The sequence below is a fragment of the Lactuca virosa genome, chromosome 4 (genome assembly GCF_052849685.1).
Source record: "Lactuca virosa cultivar CGN04683 chromosome 4, Lactuca_virosa_CGN04683_v6, whole genome shotgun sequence".
Taxonomy (NCBI): domain Eukaryota; kingdom Viridiplantae; phylum Streptophyta; class Magnoliopsida; order Asterales; family Asteraceae; genus Lactuca; species Lactuca virosa.
The window spans coordinates 336,682,710-336,705,222 of NC_136429.1; positions in this window are offsets into that span (position 1 = coordinate 336,682,710).

A 22,513-nucleotide genomic window follows, 5' to 3' on the forward strand; every position below is an offset into this window, starting at 1 on the left:
CACTTTCAGAACCGAACTTAGCCTCCCCGGACCGAACCTCCCTGAGGACCGAAGTCACCAGGACCAAAACCTCTTTCAAACCGAAATGAACCGAGCCTTCAGTCCATTTCGCTTCATTCTTACCTTCGGACCCGAACTCACCTTCGCTCCTATCACCTTCAGACCTGAGCCCTCCTTCGGTTCCTTCTTCTCACACTCGGTCCTCAACTCCAAGAACCGAACCTTCGCAGGTTCACCCCTTCTTGTCCGGTTTTCGACTACTTTCGCTTGTTAAGCCTGTTTTCGACGTTTTTGACGGGGATTTTTCACCGAATTCATATTTTTATCATTTTAAACTCCCTAAACTCATATTTTATTCATATCTCAAGGATTTATTAAGTATAAATCATTATTTTCATTAAGAGAAATATCTAAGGATATTCTACCCCACAAGTGGGTCAAGTTTGCCCACTTGCCTCCATGTGTCACTTTCTCATTAGTCCAATCCTATCCACATCACACAAACCAAGGCAAACATCCTTTCAATCTTGAAAATTGCTCCAACAACTTTCTATATAAGGAAATCCCTGGAGGATTTCTTGAACTTCCTTGATCATTTCCTTCACCATCAAACACTTACACTCTTCTTAACCATCAAGAGAACCTCTTTTTCTCTCTACTTCCAGCCACTTTTTGAAGGTGTTCTTGAGCTATTACTTCACTTTTAGTAAGTATTTCATCTAAACTCAAGTGTTATTCCATGTTTTCAAAACACCCTTGAATCATCTACACACATTTTAACACCAAAAATCGTCCTTAGGATCATCCAAAACTTCACGTGTTCATCAAGTGTTCTTGACTTGATACTCCTCGTCTTCGACCTTGCAATCTTCAAGAAATCACTCAAGGTGAGTTCATACCCCTACATTTTCCAGTTTTCTTTAGTTTTCAGGGGGCGAATACAAGTTAAAACACCAAAACATATTTAAAACTTAACTTGATAGCTTACAACAGAAAAGTTGTGACCTGTTTACGAACTGTTTTACCCGACTTAAACTTAATATTTTTCAAAACTGTACAATATGAAAGTATCTCTGGTTTATACCTTTAAAATGACTACCTGCACATCTCCATAAGAGTTTTCTATAATTTATGGAGATTTTTACAAAACTGCCTATCATCGCAGCAACAAAATCGGACCAGACTGTGAAGATGAACGTTTTCACACTGGTTTGAGACCACCAAAAATTATAAGAAAATTTATGAATATAGTATACTCTTTTTCTAAACTCTACGAGTTTACGGATTCAGTTTTCGACTTATGATGATTTTTCTATAAATATTCTAAAACAATGACAGTTAAGGGTAAAACTGTCAAAACGAGTTTAAGAGTTATTCACACCTTGTAACATGCTGAGCAAGGTGTGTAAGATTTACACTTAGTAATTTCAATGTCATTTTATTGAAATACAAAGTCATGCATATCAAGGTTTCATTAAATCATAAAACACTCTTGATAAACTATAATAGGTATAGTTTGAACACCTCGTTTAACAAAGAAACGATAATACACTCGATTTACAAAACGGGTATTTCATTTTAAACTACGTGAACTTGTTAATGAATAAAATTGTGATGGTTGTGTTTACTTTCTTCACTATGGTTATGATACTGAGCATGACTTCCTCCATCCCCGAACGTTTCCGCCGTTCCGGTTTGGGGGTGTGACAGATTGGTATCAGAGCTTTGTTTATAGTGAACTAAGTATATCGAACCACGTAAGATATACAAACTATAAATACAACGGGACAAAATTCTCTGACGTAGCTTTTCAAAAATACTTTAAAAATAAAAATTAGTAGTTTTATAAAAATATACGTACAATCGCACTCATTAATTCAATATCATAATGGCAATAACATAAAAGTATTGAGACAAGTTGGACACCATGATCCAGCTTCGGGGTATGTAGTCAGATATTGGATGAATATAGCCTGATCAACTATATTTAGCCAAGGTATGACCAACGCATGCCGAAGAAGAATCATGATGAGCAACAAGTCTACAACTTACCAAAAACCCCGAGAATCAAACATAAAAATACTATAGGAGTATTTTAACACCAAAAACCGTAATAATCACATTATACATTGCAATAACTAACTTCTTACACCCAAGCTTCTCTCAATATTCCTCTTATCCCTATTCTTGTACAGGCACAATGGCAGGATTTCACTTGTCGGGTGACCCCTACTTCCCCAACCAAGGGAATGCCGGTTGGATTGTGGAAGACCCAGATGAAGATTCCTAAGAGGAACCCATCTAGGATGAAGAACCCATGGAGGATGAGGAACCCATGGAAGAGGAAGCATTCATAGACGGTGAAGAAGAAGAAGACTCAGATGGAACCGACTCAGAACCCGAAGTTTACAATCCACACCCTGCCCCTATCCCTCCACAACACTTCCAAGGCCCGACGCCCCAATGGGCCGAAACTATACATAGATGGAGCCGAGAGCAAGGTCAACATCCTCCCTATGGCATGCAACGAGGTTTTTAAGACCTCAGCAGAGGAGGGTCAGCCGACAGAGCCCTTCCTATCATAGTTCACCGTGTCGCACGCCACGAGGAGCAAAGAAGGATAAACACCCGCCACCTCATGGAAATTGGTGCCACCAACCAAGTCAACTCTGTTTGTCTTCGCCGGTTAGACGATGAACACAATCGGACTCGAGACCGCACCGAGGTTCTTCAACGGGAAATGGCCGCGACCCGAGCTGAAGTACAAGAGCTCGGAGAACACCGAGCCACTTTAGAAGGACGTCTGGCAGAAGCAGAGCGCCAAGTGGCAGAATCCAGAGCTGAAATGAGGGAAACAAGGAACTTCGTGTCTTCACTTTGTGATCCTCGGAGCTTCAACCGCCGCAAGTAGTGTTTGCACTACTCGCTTCAGTTTAATCTAGTTTTGCGGATAAATACTACTATTATATTCTAGTATTTTATGTCCGATATCGTGATTTATGTGTTTACACTTCCGGGATCTGTTAGGCGGTCAAAAATTTTCCATACATTGATGTAGCATAGTCCCCTTATAGGGACAATTTTTCCCATATATTGTATACTAAGTTATATCAATGAAATTGACGCGCTATTTGGGAACATTACATCAAGTTCATAACAAGGATTATTTTTCAGATTAAATTTAATGGTGGCCAATTTATGATTGTTTGATGTATAAATCAAAGTTATATATAATTAAGACCATGTCGACCGACAAATGGTGGTTCCGCCTTGGATCCTGTTCCTTGTTTGGTTGTGGGCCCAGGGCAGACCCATTAGATTCGAAAGTTTATTTAATCTTAATTATATGTAAATATTATACATCAAACGATTGTCGGATGGGCCCGGTATGGATTCTATCACAGACATTTCATGTGAATCAAAACTATCAAAATTCATAAAGTCTATATTTCTTTATCTATAGACCTCTAGTATGAATGGATCCTTACAATATCTTTACAAGTCGGAATCATGATGCATATTAAGAACTAATAATGTTTAGTTCTAACTCTCGACTTGTGAGTGTTATCAAAGACTTATTGTCTTTTCATTCTTGATATGGCAGAAGATGCCACCTCGTAGAAATCCTAGACGTGGCAGCGCCGCAGGGACTGCAGCGCCACCACCACCACCACCACCTCAGTTCGACCCAGTTATGTTCCAGGTTGCCGTAACTGCCGCAGTAGCACCCGCAATGTCCCAAATCAGCACCAATAATGCGGGTGGTGCGGGTAATGGTGCTACAAATTCTAACCACGGGGACATTTAGGGACGCTCGAGAGAGTGTACCTACAAAGACTTTACAAATGGCAGGCCCAAAACCTTCAACGAAAGCGGAGGTGTCATAACATTGCTGCAATGGTTCGAGAAAACTGAATCCATCTTCGAAATATGCGCATGCCCTGAAGCAAGCAAGGTCAAATTTGCAGCATGCACATTCTCTGAAAGGGCCCTTACCTGGTGGAATGGCCACGTCAAAGCATTGACACTTCCGGTGGCTAATTCGATAACATGGGAAGACCTGAAAACCATGTTAATGAAGGAGTACTGCCCAAGGGGCGAGATACAGAAGTTGGAAGAAGAACTTTGGGGTCTCAAAATATCAGGCTCTGACATCCTGTCTTATACCTCAAGGTTTAGCGATCTAGCCATGCTGTGTCCCAGGATGGTTACTCCAGAAAGCAAAAAGGTGGAAAGATACATATGGGGACTATCTCCCCAAGTTCAAGGAAACGTATTGGCCTCAAAGCCAACTACCTTTGACAGTGCCAAACATCTGGCACAACAACTCATCGACCATAAAGGCAGCCATGACACTGTGACAACCACCTCCGAGCAAGCGAAAGGGGGAAGCAACAAAAGGAAGTTCTGGAACAAGAAGAAGGGTCAACCTGCTCAAGACCCTGCCAAAAAGCAACAAGTGGTTGTTGTGCACGCTGCCACAACCACTGCCACCCCAACTCCGATAAGGCAATACGCCGGGAACCTACCCAAGTGCAACAAGTGCAACTTTCACCACAACGGCGCATGCCGTGAAATGCATTGCACCAACTGTAACAAAAAGGGGCACACCGCTCGATTTTGTAAAGCTCCAGTCCAACAAAACGCACAAGCCGCCAACGCCAGAGCAAGTCGAACCTGCTATGGTTGTGGAGAAGCAGGACACTTCAAGCGGAACTGCCTGAAGGCAAGAAACCCCAACCCTGGTGAAGTGGGCAGAGTTCTGGCGATAGGTCACGAGGAAGTAGTTGCAGATCCAACTGTGGTCACCGGTACGTTTCTCCTCAACAATACATACGCATGCATTCTTTTCGATAGTGGCGTGGAGAAAAGCTTCGTGAGTCATCAATTTAAACGCTTGCTTAAACAAAAACCACAAACACTAAAAGACACATTCACCATAGAAATGGCTAACGGAAAAACAGAGAACACTAACGACATTTACACCGGGTGTACCCTCACCTTAAACAATCACTCTTTCCAAATCGACCTTATGCCGGTCACCATAAAAAGTTTTGATGTCATCATTGGCATGGATTGGTTATGCCTTCACCGTGCTAAGATCCTATGTCACGAAAAGGTCGTTCGCCTTAATCTGCCAAGTGGCGAAACCCTCGTCGTCTATGGCGACAAACCTAGCACAAACTTTTAGATCATCTCTTGTGTCAAGGCTCAAAAGTATCTCCGCAAGGAGTACCACGCCTTCCTAGCCCACGTCGTAGAAAAGAAACAAGAAGTGAAAAACATCAAAGACATTCCGGAGGTCTGTAATTTCCCCGACATATTCCTGGAAGACCTTCCAGATGTACCCCCTGCTAGACAAGTCGAATTCCGAATCGACCTAATTCCTGGAGCTACCCACGTAGCCAAATCGCCATACCGCTTAGCCCCAGCCGAAATGCAGGAATTGTCCAGTCAATTGAATGAACTGCTAAGCAAAGGTTTTATTAGGCCAAGCTTCTCGCCTTGGGGAGCACCGGTCTTGTTTGTCAAGAAAAAGGATGGATCGTTCCGTATGTGCATTGACTACCGTGAATTAAACAAACTCACCATTAAAAACCGATACCCTTTGCCTCGAATCGATGACCTCTTCGACCAGCTACAAGGAGCAAGTTTCTTCTCAAAGATTGACCTTAGATTAGGGTACCATTAACTACGAGTTCAAGAGGAGGATATTCCCAAGACAGCCTTCATAACACACTATGGTCACTACGAGTTTGTAATGATGCCTTTCGGCTTAACAAATGCACCCGCGACATTTATGGACCTGATGAATCGGGTGTGTCGACCTTACTTAGACAAGTTCGTGATTGTTTTCATCGATGATATACTAGTCTACTCCCGAAGTAAGGAAGAACACAGCCAGCATTTACGTCAAGTCCTGGAGACACTGAGCGCGGAGAAATTGTACACAAAATTCTCACAGTGCGAGTTTTGGATTCGAGAAGTGAATTTCCTCGGACATGTAGTCAGCAAGGAAGGAATACATGTGACCCTTCAAAGATCAAGGCAATCGAAAGCTGGGCAGCACCAAGAACACCCACAGAAATCCGACAATTTTTAGGACTCGCCGGTTACTATCGAAGATTCATTCAAAACTTCTCCAAAATCGCAAAACCACTCACCACCTTGACTCAAAAAGGAGTGACTTTCGTCTGTGGGGATAAGCAAGAGGTTGCGTTCCAAACACTGAAACGAACCTTATGCAGTGCTCCGATCTTGTCCCTACCGGATGGAACCGAGGATTTTGTGGTTTATTGTGATGCGTCAAACCAAGGTCTAGGATGTGTGTTAATGCAACGAGGAAAAGTCATTGCCTACGCCTCAAGACAACTGAATATGCACAAGGTAAACTACACGACGCACGATCTCGAACTGGGAGCAGTAGTTTTCGCCCTAAAAATCTGGAGACATTACCTCTATGGCACCAAGTGCACTATCTTCACCAATCACAAAAGCCTTCAGCATATCCTCAATCAAAAAGAACTCAACATGAGGCAAAGGCGATGGGTGGAATTACTAAATGATTACGAATGTGAGATTCATTATCACCCCGGAAAAGCCAACGTGGTTGCAGACGCTTTGAGCAGAAAGGAATGCTCGGGCCGCCGAGTAAAGGCGTTAACCATGACCATCCATTCACACCTGTCCGCACAAATCAAAGAGGCACAGGAAGAAGCCTTAAAACCCGAGAATGTGGCAGGTGAAGCGTTGAGAGGAATGGACAAAAATCTTGTAGTCAGGGATGACGGGGTTCGTTGTCTCATGAACCGGATCTGGACACCAAAATTTGGTGGATTCAGGGACGTTGTCATGAATGAAGCTCATAAAACTCGTTACTCCGTGCATCCCGGTTCAGAAAAAATGTACTTAGACCTCAAGAAGCTGTATCGGTGGCCGAACATGAAAGCTAAAATAGCTACCTTTGTGGGCAAGTGCCTGACTTGCGCCAAGGTTAAGGTGGAGTATCAAAAGCCCTCGAGACTACTTCAGCAGCCAGAGATACCCGAGTGGAAGTGGGAGCGGATTACGATGAATTTCATTACCAAGTTACCTAAGACAACGGGTGGACTTGACACCATTTGGGTAATCGTCGACAGATTAACCAAATCCACACACTTCCTACCAATAAAGGAAACATACAAAATGGAGAAACTGACAAGGATCTACATTAAAGAAGTTGTGCGACTTCATGGAGTAACGATATCCATTATCTCCTATAGAGATAGTCGGTTCACGTCACGGTTCTGACAGTCACTGCAGAAAGCTATGGGAACTAGACTGGACATGAGTACAACCTACCACCCACAGACCGACGGGCAGAGTGAAAGGACCATTCAAACGTTAGAGGATATGCTAAGAGCTTGTGTGATAGACTTTGGTAAAGCTTGGGATGTTCATTTACCCCTTATCGAATTCTCATACAATAATAGTTATCACACTAGCATCAAAGTTGCTCCGTTCGAAGCCCTCTATGGCCGTAAGTGCAGATCCCCCTATGCTGGGCTGAGGTGGGCGATACGCAACTAGCAATAGGGCAAGTTCCTAACAACACACTCACTGGCCCGAAGATCATAAGGGAAACAACAGAAAAGATCGTCCAAATTCGAGAACGAATGAAGGCTTCGCAAGACCGACAAAAGAGCTACGCGGATAAGAGACGGAAGCCTTTGGAGTTCCAAGTTGGGGATCGAGTACTACTAAAAGTATGACCTTGGAAGGGATTAATACGTTTTGGAAAACATGGGAAACTAAATCCAAGGTATATCGGACCATTCGAAATCCTCGCCAGGATTGGCCCGGTGGCATACAAGCTACGATTACCACAGGAACTCAACAACATTCATCCTACCTTTCATGTGTCGAACTTAAAGAAATGTTTGTGAGATGAGACCCTTGTCATTCCTTTGGAAGAACTTGAGATCAATGAGAACCTCCACTTCGTAGAGGAACCTGTTGAAATCATGGACCGAGAGGTCAAATCGACGAAACAAAGTCGCATTCCCATTGTAAAGGTCCGCTGGAACGCCAAGCGAGGACCCGAATTTACTTGGGAATGTGAGGACCAAATGAAGCAAAAGTATCCACATTTATTCCCCAACCCTTGAAGTCCCACTCAAAATGAAAATTTCGGGACCAAATTCCTTCTAACGGGGGGATACTGTGACAACCGTCAAATTCAAGTCAAAGTCAAAGTCAAAGTCAATAAGTCAAAGTCAAAGTCAACAAGTCAAACCGGTCAAACTTAACTAGTACTTCTATGTTAAAAGTTATTCTATGAAAATGTGCATTTGTATGCCAAGAATTCAAGTGTCTCGAATATTTTATGTGTTTAACAATGTAAAACCCTAAGAAGGGAGTTAAATGCATCAAAACACGACTATGGACCCTTTTGGGGACTTAAAATAATCATAAACAAAACATAAAGGGGTTCACGAACCTTGCATTGCGAGACTATACAATAATATTGACTAAAAATAAATCTCTCCCAAATCTCTCTCAACGTTTTATAGTCATCCGGGTCATCCCGACCCTTAACTTGGCCAAAAATCACTCAAAACGGGAAGTTAAATTGAGAAACAGCTAAATAGGGCCGAAACCACTAGGAACCAAACCCATAGGGACCGAACCCTAGGGAACCGAAGCTTCTTATGACCGAACTACTTAATAACCGAAGGTCCCTTTCAGAACCGAACTTAGCCTCCTCGGACCGAACCTCCCTGAGGACCGAAGTCAGCAGGACCGAAACCTCTTTCAAACCGAAATGAACCGAGCCTTCGGTCCATTTCGTTTCATTCTTACCTTCGGACCCGAACTCACCTTCGCTCCTATAACCTTCGGACCCGAGCCCTCCTTCGGTTCCTTCTTCTCACTCTCGGTCCTCAACTCCAAGAACCGAACCTTCGCAGGTTCGCCCCTTCTTGTCCAGTTTTCGACTACTTTCGCTTGTTAAGCCCGTTTTTGACGGGGATTTTTCACCAAATTCATATTTTTATCATTTTAAACTCCCTAAACTCATATTTTATTCATATCTCAAGGATTTATTAAGTATAAATCATTATTTTCATTAAGAGAAATATCTAAGGATATTCTACCCCACAAGTGGGTCAAGTGTGCCCACTTGCCTCCAAGTGTCACTTTCTCATTAGTCCAATCCTATCCACATCACACAAACCAAGGCAAACATCCTTTCAACCTTGCAAATTTCTCCAACAACTTTCTATATAAGGAAATCCCTGGAGGATTTCTTGAACTTCCTTGATCATTTCCTTCACCATCAAACACTTACACTCTTCTTAACCATCAAGAGAGCCTCTTTTTCTCTCTACTTCCAGCCACTTTTTGAAGGTGTTCTTGAGCTATTACTTCACTTTTGGTAAGTATTTCATCTAAACTCAAGTGTTATTCCATGTTTTCATAACATCCTTGAATCATCTACACACATTTTAACACCAAAAATCGTCCTTAGGATCATCCAAAACTTCACGTGTTCATCAAGTGTTCTTGACTTGATACTCCTTGTCTTCGACCTTCCACTCTTCAAGAAATCACTCAAGGTGAGTTCATACCCCTACATTTTCCAGTTTTCTTTAGTTTTCAGGGGGGGGGAATACAAGTTAAAACACCAAAACATATTTAAAACTTAACTTGATAGCTTACAACAGAAAAGTTGTGACCTGTTTACGAACTGTTTTACCCGACTTAAACTTAATATTTTTCAAAATTGTACAATATGCAAGTATTTCAGGTTTATAAATTTAAAATGATTACTTGCACATCTCCATACGATTTTTCTACAATTTATGGCGATTTTCACAAAACTGCCTATCACCGCAGCAACAAAATCGGACCAGGCTGTGAAGATGAATGTTTTCACGCTGGTTTGAGACCACCAAAAATTATAAGAAAATTTATGAATACAGTAGACTCTCTTTCTAAACTCTCCGAGTTTACGGATTCAGGTTTCGACGTACGATGATTTTTCTATAAATATTCTAAAACAGTGACAGTTAAGGGTAAAACTGTCAAAACAAGTTTAAGAGTTATTCACACCTTGTAACATGCTGAGCAAGGTGTGTAAGATTTACACTTAGTAATTCAATGTCATTTTATTGAAATACAAAGTCATGCATATCAAGGTTTCATTAAATCATAAAACACTCTTGATAAACTATAATTGGTATAGTTTGAACACCTCGTTTAACAAAGAAACGATAATACAATCGATTTACTAAACGGGTATTTCATTACAAACTACGTGAACTTGTTAATGAATAAAATTGTGAGACATTCACCTTCAGGGTACTCTTAAGTACAACAGAAAAGTCCTGTAGTTATAACCAGAATCTCTTGTAGGGAGAGCGTGATAGTTGTGTATTGATCTATATTGGGTCTGACAAACCCGCACCTAAGCTGCTTGCAACAGCTAGACCGGCAGGTCTGGGGTTACAAATGTCATAAGATTCCGACGCCTGAAGAACGTCGAGTACGAGGCCTTCGAGTTTTAGCATGGTTATAACAACTCACATGGGGAATTAACAAAACACACAGTTCACGGGGATTTAAGGATTTCACAAAAAGGAGTTTTATTTAAATATAAAACCACACATAAGTATGACGATTTACTTACATATACTAAGGCTTGGTTCAGCTAAGACTACAACAAACCTTTTAGAAAATATTGGATTTTCTGGAAACAAACTTGTAACAAACTTTAAGGAACAACATCCATTTTTCATTCATAAATTGCTTATGAACTCACCAGCTTTAATGTTGATACTCTTTCAAAAACAACTTGTATTCTCAGGTATTCAGTAATACACGTAACCACAAGATTTTTGAAGGCAAGACGCTAAGGCGCATTTTTTTTTTGCAATATTGACATCATATGTAATTTATTTGGAAACGTGTATTTTTGCAACGATGTAACCTTTTAAATTATATTTATGATGGTTGTGTTTACTTTCTTCACTATGGTTATGATACTGAGCATGACGTCCTCCGCCCCCGAACGTTTCCGTCGTTCCGGTTTGGGGGTGTGACAAGTGTGATGCCTCTAATGGTTCACAAACACCAAATGCAAGAGGAGGCTTAAGAGAATAAGTTACTTAGCTCAAAATCGATTATGACTCTCTTAGAATCAATGGTGCAACCGATTTTGGCCATGAAAGGTTCCTTTTATAGTGTTGCAAATGCTAGGGTTACACCTTGCAAACCCTAATGACCTTTCATATTACTTAGACTCCATGGGTTAAACCTCCATGGACTATCTCATTGGTTTAGCCCATCTTAAATAACCATGGATCATTAGCCCACACTATAATAATCATTGATTTACATAATCAGTCCCCACATATTTAATTAGTCTCTTTTGATCACAAAATTAATTCCAAATTAATTCTTGATCAATACTAATTAAATAATATGATTTCTCAATTAATATATTATACTTATAATATATTAATAAATCACAAATAACCTTATTCTCAAAAGTCCATCCTATCAAATTGAACTGATGAAGGCAACCCAAAACGACCATGCTACAATCGGGTCAAGTACATTGCAGTTATACTTATGGGCTTAGACATCAAATCCAACACCTATGAGGAATTTAACTTCAGGATCCTCGATGCCCAGGGGTACTTCCTTCACATCTTGCTCCTTCGTTTCTAGAACGTGTTGTGCCCCTACCTTAATTGCTATGCTTGCTGTGGTTTGGTCGTAGATTTCATAGAGGTTTTATAACATTCTTTCGATTCTTGTTGATCTCCCATGATCTTCACTGTTCCCCATGGAGTAGGCAATTTTACACACTGATGATATTTTGATGGAACCGCTTTCATCTCGTGGATCCACGGTCTACCTAGTATCACATTATAAGAAGATAAGGTGTCAATAACACATAAATTTTATATAGACTTTACCCCCTCTATGTATATTGGTAGCTTTATTTCCCCAAACATGTGTTTTGTTTCCCCGCTAAATCCTATGAGGACCGAGGATCTCTTGATTATTTCTGCATCTGGGATGTTCATTCTTTTTAATGCGTCTAGGAGTAAGATTTTGACCGAGGATCCTCTGTCAACAAGGATCCTGCTGACGAAATGGTTGGCCATGTACAGTGTTATCACGAGTTCGTCATGGTGAGGATCCTAGAACCCTTCCCTGTCCGTCTCGTCAAATGTGATTTCCTTTTCACTGCTAACCATGGTGTTCTTCTGTGATCTATCTTCCTTTTCTGTTTTAGAGACCTTGGCGTGTCTTTTAGCCTTAGAATAGGAAGTACCATAGATGTTAGATCCGCCTGAGATAACCTTAATTATCTTAGCGTTAAGGGGTGGAGATCCTGGTTTCTCCAGGATCTTGTGACCATCCTGGCTGTTCTCCTTGGATTTTTCTCTTTTTCTCCCGAGGATCTCTTTGAGGTGTCCCTTGCTAAGGAGGTAGCTGATTTCTTTTCTTAGGGCTATACAATACTCCGTTATGTGATCAAAGTCTTCGTGGTAAGCACACCAATTGGACTTGTCTTCCCAACTGGTGGACTTTTTATCCCTCTTCGACCATCTTGCTTTGTCTCCAAGATCCTGCATAACATAAAATATACCTGAAACATCCACAAAAAAACAATAGTCAGTGATCTTAGGAAGTTCCTCTTCTTCTCCTTCATCCTCGAGGGCATTGACCCTATGATGATCCAGTTTGGAATAGGGCTTCGATTTGTAGGATCTTGGGTTGAGGATTCGGCCTTCCTATCGGGGTTCTCATATTGACTTGAAGGGTTGCTTTTCTTCTGGATTTCTTTGTCCTCTTCAAGCCTTATGAACCTTAACGCTCGGCACCTGACTTCGTCCAATCTTTTTGCATGGGGTCATCACAAGGTCTTCATAGAAGGGTGAATCCTTCCTTAGTCCCATCTTGAAGGCCTCTACAGCAGTAGCCATGTCGATGTTGGGAATGCTAAGAGTTTCCCTGCCAAACCTGTTAACGAAATCCCTAAGACTTTCCGTAGGATCCTGGACCACTCGATAGAGATCACTAGTGATCTTCTCGAAGGTTCTGTTGTAAGAAAATTGGTTGTTGAAAATATTGACTAAGTGTGCAAATGAAGTAATAGAGTATGGGGGAACGTTTAGCAGCCATTTGAGAGTTGATCCTGTAAGTGTTGAACCAAAGCCTTTGCATAGGAAAGCTTCCTTCAAGTGCCCTGGGATGGGAATGATCTCCATCCTTTCTCGGTATTGTGTTATGTGCTCTTTAGGATCTGTAGTTCCATTGTAAAGCTTCATGCTAGGAGTTTTGAAGCGCTTAGGAACTTCGGTATCGGCTATCGCGGGAGAAAATCTCGAGATCCTGTGACTTGTTGGAGATGCTTCTGGTATGGGTTGGACCACCCCGGGTACGCTCGAGATCATTTGTCTCAGCTGTTGAAGTTCCCTGGCCATGTTGGATTTATTCCTGCATCAACATTAGTATATAGTTAGTATTAATAGTATTATTGTTTAAGAAGTTACTAGAATCAAGGTTTCTAGGAGTGTTGAAAGGATCATTGAGACCATTGATCATAGATGCTTGGTTGTCCTTAGTTGTCCCCCAGGGTGACGCCATAGTGGTAGGAACCGTGTTCCTCTGGTGATTTTATGAGGATCCTCCATTATCAAAGTTCAGGATCCTTGGTTGTACAACTGTGGGAGTTGTTTCCTGGGATTTCTGAAATTTCGCCTTCATCCTCTCCACTTCTTTGAGCAGTGCTTTATTCTCCTCCTGCTGTTGGGTGACCTGTTGCGTCATTTTCCTCATCATAGCGAAGAAATCTACAGTAGTGACCGAGGCAGTCGGATCCTGGGGTCCTAAAGATCCCAAACTTCCTTGGTTAGTGACCGAAGGGGTGCTTTTCTTGGAAGTGTCAGGGGTTTTCCTCTGAGTAGGGGGCCCACTCAGAGGAGGTGGCAGGTTTTTTGTTGGAATGGAAGGAATAGAGGACGAAGAAAGGATCGGTTGTGTAGACATGATTTTTTTCGAGGATTTTGAACACCACGGCCCCACGGTGGGCGCCAAATTGTTTTGGTCAAAAATTACACAAGTACTAATCAACCAAATTGAATGAGAGACTGTAATGTTCGAATTGTACAATAGCAAATGATAAAAGAGAGTGACATAATGGTTTACAAGGAAAGCCCTTGATCCTTACTAGGATCTCCAATACAAAACCTTAGGAGGTGAAAATGGTCACCTGCCTTGATGATTTTATTAATGTAAAATGATGATTACAGAGAATATTTCAGTAAGAACAAGTGAATAATTTTGTAGAGTAAGCTTCGAGTGAAAACAGTGTGTTGTGTGCGAGATATAAGTGTCAATTTATAGTCTAAACTAGCCAACAAGATGTCCGATATTTTCGGGATCCTCTATGACCAGCTTCACGAACGTTATTTGACTAAGTATTCTGTGTCTTTAGCATAGTTGAGATGATTCTTCGTGGAGAATTGGTATTCCCTTGACTACTTCTGCACATGTATTAGTTATGAACAAAATATAACCGTTATAAAAATCAATAAAAATAATAATGGTAATAGCCGGGATCCTAAGGTAGCTAAGGATCCTGGATATTTGAGGATCTTGAATATATTGAAGATCCTGGCCCTAACAAAGATTCTTATTTTTTTTGAACGACAGAGTTAGTAGTTAGAAGTTAGTATCACAAAATCATCAACGTCTGGATTAGAACTCGAGACTTTCAACTTAAGAGACAAAACCTCTAACAAGTGGGCTAGCCCCACATTGGTTAAATTGAATATAAGACTTAAAAATAAAAGTAATTTAATATTTTTTTATTATAATTAATAATAGATATAAATAAAAGTATAAGACAAAAATCAAGCACAAGGTTTAAATTTGAAAATTTATAGAAACCAAAGAGATGAAAATTACAAAGATGCTAAGATTTTCATTTGATGACATTCATATTAAAAGTAAGTGGAAAAGATTATAGCTGAAAGCAAAGTACTCATTGAAATAAAAATATTGGATATCTGCAAAAAAGAAACTAAATGCCTCCCTGCAAGTAATCGACGATAGTGAAACGCATATTCAACTATTCTCCGCTCGCCAAAAGGAAAATCACCTCTTTGGAACTATATGTTTTACAAAATTATTTGTTTTTTTTTTTAATTTATATTTTCTTTTAAAGTCACGTTAGTATCGTGGACGCTAAAACCTAAAGAAACAATACACCGAAAGAAATACAAATATGTACATACATCTATCTTTATCTATCTATCTATATATCTATCTATCTATCTATATCTATATTTATATCTATGTCTATATATATATATATATATATATATATATATATATATATATATATATATATATCTTATCTTATCTTATCTTATCTTATCTTATCATCATACTATATTATAAAGGAAACATTTTTTTTTCTTTCACCACATTCATTTGAAACTCTCAACTCTTCATATTTCTATATAATATATTTACTTTATTAAATTAAATATGTTTTTAGTTGTAAACATTATCATAAATGGAAGACTTCATGACTAATCAATATGATATATTTAATTTGTTAACTTTAATATATTCTTAAATACATAATCTACATTAATATATCAAATAAGCTTAGTGTAAAATTTAAAACCTAAAGTAAAATATCAAATAATGTTTTAAAAAAAAAATTCAATATATGTTTTTTTAACATAGTTAAAAGGAAAACAATAAATATAATAAATATAAAAGAACCTAAATCTATGAATCGAATTAACTAAAAGGTGTCTGAAAACTATATTTTATAATAACTAAAATTTAATTCATTTGTTTTTAAATTAATTTATAATAATAATAATAGTTAAAAATAATAGAAACTTAGAAATTAAACTATGTTAGATTACAAATAGTTGTTGATAATTTAAATAATCATCATGATGACATTAAAACACTGTCAATTTTTTAAAAATTAATAAATCACAACAGTAGTAAATTAAAATAGTTGACAAATATAACTAATACTATACACACATAAAACATGAGTAGAGACCATTAAATAATTTGATTTTAATAATCGTTATTTTATCTATTGTTCAAATGAATTATAATTTTATATAAACTAAATGTAATAATTATTATTTTATAGTTATTAAAAATGACATAAGTATTTTCAATAACATAAGCTTACCAGAAGTTTTAATTTTATTCTGCGCCACGCGCGGATATATAAAAGAAACATTTTTCTTTTCACCACATTCTTTGAAACTCTCATGCATTTTTCCTTTTACCACATTCATTTGAAGCTTCCATGACTTTTTAATTTCTTTCAAATAATAATTATAAGTTGGTTAATAAGGTTAAATAAATATCAAACCTAAAGTGTAATCATATATAAACTAAATTTCAATATTAAAATAATATCTTTACTTCTACTTATAAAGTTATGTTTTTTTAACTTTTAACATATTATACTTAATTTATTAGTTTTAATATATTGTTGGATGTAAACCACTATCATTTTAAAGATACACTTTTGGAACAATTTGTATAAAATACTTCAATTATTAATTTAAATATAACATTACAGGTTCAACTTAAATATAAATTTTAGTTTAACTTAAACAATCTAAATAATATTTTATAAATAGTTAAAGTGATTAGTTGTAGTGTCTTTTTAATAATGCTTATAAGTTGGTTAATAAGGTTAAATAAATATCAAACCTAAAGTGTAACCATAAATAAACTAAATTTCAATTTTAATATACTATCTTTACTTCTACTTATAAAGTTATGTATTTAACTTTTAACATACTATACTTAATTTATTAGATTTAATATATTGTTATATGTAAATAATTATCAGTTTAAAGCTGCAACTTTTGAACAGTTTGGACAAAATACTTAAATTGTTAATTTAAATATAACATTACAATGTCAACTTAAATATATCCTAAAGATAAACGCAAAAACTAAATTGTAATATCAATTTAACTAAAATATATCCTAAAGATATTTTTATAACCGTTAAAAGTTTTCAAAAAAGTAGCTTAAAATAACTTAAAATAACAATACTTAAAAATAACTTTATATAAATGATTATATTGTTACCTTTAAAATCAAAACACCATGTTTGATGTTTTAAATAATTATAATGATATAAATTAAAACATTAAGAAAATAAATTTTAAAAAACTAATTAAAAATAACAACAACTATAAATAACATTCAACCATATATTATATATAATTTTATTCATGTGTAACTCGCGGGTAGAAGTCATTCAAATTACTGAGATTATGCAGTTATAATAGATGTATATATTATCATATAATTCAAAATAATCAATGTATTATATCAATTTAGTATACGAATTATTATATCAAATTTAACAACAAATTTATTGTTATATTTAAAAAAAACATGTATTTGTAAAGACTTCAACTATATAGGTGTTTCAGCGCAACACGGGGGCATTCGCCTAGTATACTTATAAAGGAAGAATTTTTCCTTTCACCACATTCATTTGAAACTCCCATGCATTTTTCCTTTCACTACATTAACTTGAATCTCCCATGACTTTTCAATTTCTTTCTAATAATAATTATAAGTTGGTTAATAAGGTTAAATAAATATCAAACCTAAAATGTAATCATATATAAACTAAATTTCAATATTAAAACAATATATATACTTCAACTTATAAATTTATGTTTTTTATCTTTTAACATATTATACTTAATTTATTAGTTTTAATATATTGTTTAATGTAAACCACTATCATTTTAAAGATTAAATTTTGAAACAATTTTTATAAAATACTTAAATTATCAATTTAAATATAACATTACAGGGTCAACTTATATATAAATTTTAGTTTAACTTAAACAACCTAAAAAATATTTTGTTAATAGTTAAAAGTGATAAAGTGTAGTGTCTTTCTAATAATGATTATAATTTGGTTAATAAGGTTAAATAAATATCAAACCTAAAGTGTAATAATAAATAAACTAAATTTCAATTTTAAAAAAAATATCTTTACTTTTACTTATAAAATTATGTCGTTAACATTTAACATATTATACTTAATTTATTAGATTTAAAATGTTGTTGTATGTAAGACATTATCAGTTTAAAGCTACAACTTTTGAACAGTTTGGCCAGAATACTTAATTTATTAATTTAAATATAACATTACGGTGTCAACTTAAATATAAATTTCAGTTCCACTTAAAAAACCAAAGAATATTTTGTAAATAGTTAAAAGTGATAAATTGTAGTGATAAATGCAAAAACTAAATTGTAATCTCAATTTAACTAAAATATTTCCTAAAGATATTTTTATAATCATTAAAAGTTTTCAAATAAGTAGTTTAAAGTAACTTACAATAACAATAGTTAAAAATAACTATATATAGAGTAAATTACATGAATGGTCCTTGTGGTTTAGGGTAATTTGTGTTTTTGGTCCCTAACTTATTTTTTTTAACTCGGACTGTCCCTATAGTTTGATTTTGTTACGTCGTTGGTCCCTGTTAGATATAAAAAGACATGTATACCCTTTGTAATTTTGTTTTTGTTTTTTTTAATTTTATGGTTTTTTTAATTTCATAATAAACTGATGAAAATGGGCCCACCCCATACCTTATATTTTTCTACACTCTCTTTTCTTTTTAGTTTCCCTCTCGTTGAAGCTTTCTTACCCCACCGCCCCACTCACATGGCCACACATCGCCAGAATCTCGTACAAGGAAAGTGTTATGAACTTCTCCCGTGAACTTCCTCAAATAACACACATGGAAAGTGTTATGAATTCCATTCAGTTCTTCGGGTAATTCGAGCTTGTAAGCTTGATTCCCAACCCTCTAAAGAACTTTAAACGGTCCAATAAACCTTGGACTTAACTTTCCTCTTTTTCCAAATCTTATAAGTCCCTTCCATGGCGAGACTTTAAGCAAAACCGAATCGCCAACTTCAAAAGTCATCGGTCGTCTTTTCTTGTCAGCATAGCTCTTTTGACGATGTTGAACTGCTAACATTCTCTCCTTAATTATTTTCAACTTTTCAGCAGTTTGATAGACTATCTCCGGTCCCATAAACTGCTTTTCCCTAGCCTCAAGCCAACAAGACGGCGTACGACACTTCTGTCCGTACAAAGCTTGATAAGGTGACATCTTTATGCTCGAGTGGAAACTATTATTGTAGGAAAATTCTACCAAAGGTAAATGTTCATCCCAGTTACCTTGGAATTCCAGGGTACATGCTCTAAGCATATCTTCAAGTGTTTGTATCGTTCTTTCGCTCTGACCATCAGTCTGTGGATGGTAAGTTGTACTCAAACACAACTTGGTACCCAATTCCTCTTGTAGGCTTCTCCAAAATCTTGAGGTGAAACGGCTGTCATGATTTGATACAATCGTTAACGGAATACCTTGAAGCCTCACAATTTCCTTCACGTAAGAATTCACAAGCTTATCCATAGACCATTTCTCATTGACTGCTATGAAATGCGCACTCTTACTGAATCGATCAACGACCACCCAAATCATGTCGTGACCATTCTTCGTTCTGGGCAGTTTAGTGACAAAATCCATTGTGATGTCTTCCCACTTACCCATAGGTACAGGTAAAGGTTCTAAACTCCCGTATGGTTTCTGATGTTGTGCCTTGACTCTCGCACAGGTCACACACTCCGCCACATACTTCGCAATGTCGAGCTTCATCGTCGGCCACCAGTAATAGGGTTTCAGGTCCATATACATTTTAGTGCTGCCAGGATGAATTGAGTACATGGTTTTGTGAGCTTCTTCCATTAGAAGATCTCTTATTCCTCCTGACTTAGGTACCCAAATACGATCTTGGAATACCTTCAGTCCATGACCGTTTGTACCGAACACTAACGTTTTGCCCAAACGTTCCTCCTTTCGGTCATTCTTTTCAGAAGATTCTTATTGAGCTTTCTTTATATTTTCCACAATGGTTGAGACAACTTCTATTCTCAACACTCTTGGCCTTTTTCTTTCAAGATTGACTTTCCGACTGAGAGCATCAGCGACAACATTTGCTTTACCGGGGTGGTAAAGTATCTCACAGTCGTAGTCCTTGAGTAACTCTAGCCAGCGTCGTTGCCTCATATTTAATTCCTTCTGATTACAGAGATATTGGAGACTCTTATGATCAGTGAAAAGTTTGCACTTCGAGCCATAGAGGTAATGCCTCCATATTTTCAGAGAAAAAATTACCGCTGCCAACTCCAAATCGTGAGTGGGGTAGTTCTTTTCATGCTCTTTCAGCCGTCGAGACGCATATGCTATCACCTTTTCTCTTTGGGTCTAAACACAACCCAACCCAACACCAGACGCATCGCTATAGACAGCGAATTCTTCAACTCCATCGGGTAGAGAAAGAATCGGTGCTTCACATAGCTTCTTCTTTAGCAACTCAAATGCTTCTTTGTGCTTATCACTCCAAGCATAAGTAGCTCCTTTGTGATTCAAAGCTGTTAATGGAGTAGCGATCGAAGAAAAGCCTTGGATAAACATTCGGTAATATCCAGCTAATCCCAAAAAGCTTCGGATCTCCGTGGGACTTTTTGGTTGTTCCCACTTCATCATAGCTTCAATCTTTCCTGGATCAACCATTATTCCTTCTTGGTTGACCACGTGACCCAAGAATTGGACTTCTCGAATCCAAAAATCACATTTGGAGAACTTAGCATACAACTTCTCCTTCTTCAACACTTCTAACACTTCGCGCAAGTGTCTGCCATGCTCCTTTTGGCTTTTTGAGTAAATTAGAATGTCATCTATGAACACTATCACAGATTTATCAAGGAACGGATTACAAACCTTGTTCATTAAATCCATGAATGCTGCGGGTGCATTGGTTAATCCAAACGACATAACCAAGAACTCGTAGTGTGCATATCGTGTTCTGAATGCAGTCTTCTCGATATCTTGCTCTCTCACCTTCAGCTGATGATATCCTGACCTTAGGTCGATCTTTGAAAAATAACTTGAGCCTTGCAGCTGATCGAACAGGTCATCAATCCTCGGCAATGGATATCTATTCTTTATCGTTGCCATATTCAGCTCTCTGTAATCAATGCACATTCTCATACTCCCGTCTTTCTTTTTCACGAATAACACCGGAGCTCCCCAGGGTGATGAACTAGGTCTTATGAAACCTTTGTCCAATAACTCCTGAAGTTGCATCATCAGCTCCTTCATCTCCGTTGGTGCTAATCGGTAAGGTGCTTTTGCAATTGGCGTTGTTCCTGGTAACAAGTCAATACGGAATTCTACTTGTCGATCAGGCGGTAATCCAGGAAGATCTTCGGGAAATACTTCCGGATACTCACACACGACAGGAATGCTCTGCATCTCCTTTATCTCCTTCTTTGCGTCAATCACGAATGCCAAATATGATGTACATCTTTTGGCCAAACACTTTCTGGCTTTGATTAGAGAAATGATTCCAGAATTTACCCTGCGTTTGTCCCCATACACCATAAATGACTCCTTCCCTGGCGGGTTTACTTTTACTATCTTCTTCCGGCACAATATTTCGGCATCATTGGCGCTAAGCCAATCCATTCGTAGCACGATGTCGAAACCATTTAGTTCGATAAGCAATAATTCCTCGTGGAACTTATTCCCATTCAGGTCGATTAAGATGTTTTTCATATGATGGTTAACAGGTACAAACTTGCCACTAGCAACTTCGACCAATAAAGCATTATCTAGTCTATCGACAGGCAAGGCTAGTTTTCTACCAAATTCATGCGAAATAAAGGAGTAGTTGGCTCCAGAATCAAATAAAATTTGGCCAGGCAATTTGTTTACGAGAAAGGTACCTGAAGCGACATCATCTTCTTCTTTAGCAGCTTCCAGTGTCATCTAGAAGGCTCTCGCCTTCGGCTTTGGTGGAATGTTGGGTTTTGCTGCCTCCTTCTTTTTCGGACAATCCCTCGAGATGTGCCCCTCCTCCCCACACCCATAGCATACTTTCTTGGTAAGGGTGCATTCGTTGGCATAGTGCCCTGGCTTTACACATTTGAAGCATGTGGCTTCCCCGCCACATTTCCCAAGATGCTTCTTCTTGCATTTGTCGCACCACTTCGCTTCGCCTCCTCCTCCTGTCGAACTAGACTTCGAGAATTTACCCTTTTTGCTGGACCCCGAGGGTCCGTCGAACTTCCTCTTCTCCCCACCCTCTGACCTCTCCAGACCTTTCTCCCTGATCTGGGTCTCAACATTTCTAGCAGCCCAGATGGCGGCTTTCAATGTGGTTGCTTGCTTAACCATTGGACCATAGTCCGCTGGTAGTCCGAGGGCAAACTTATTGACCTTTGAGAGTTCTGTTAGAACTAGGTATGTGATAAGCTTCATCTTTTCTATGAAACTTGCAGCGTATTCATTAACGCTCATTTTTCCCTTCTTCAAATTCTAAAAATCATTATTGATTTCTAGAAGGT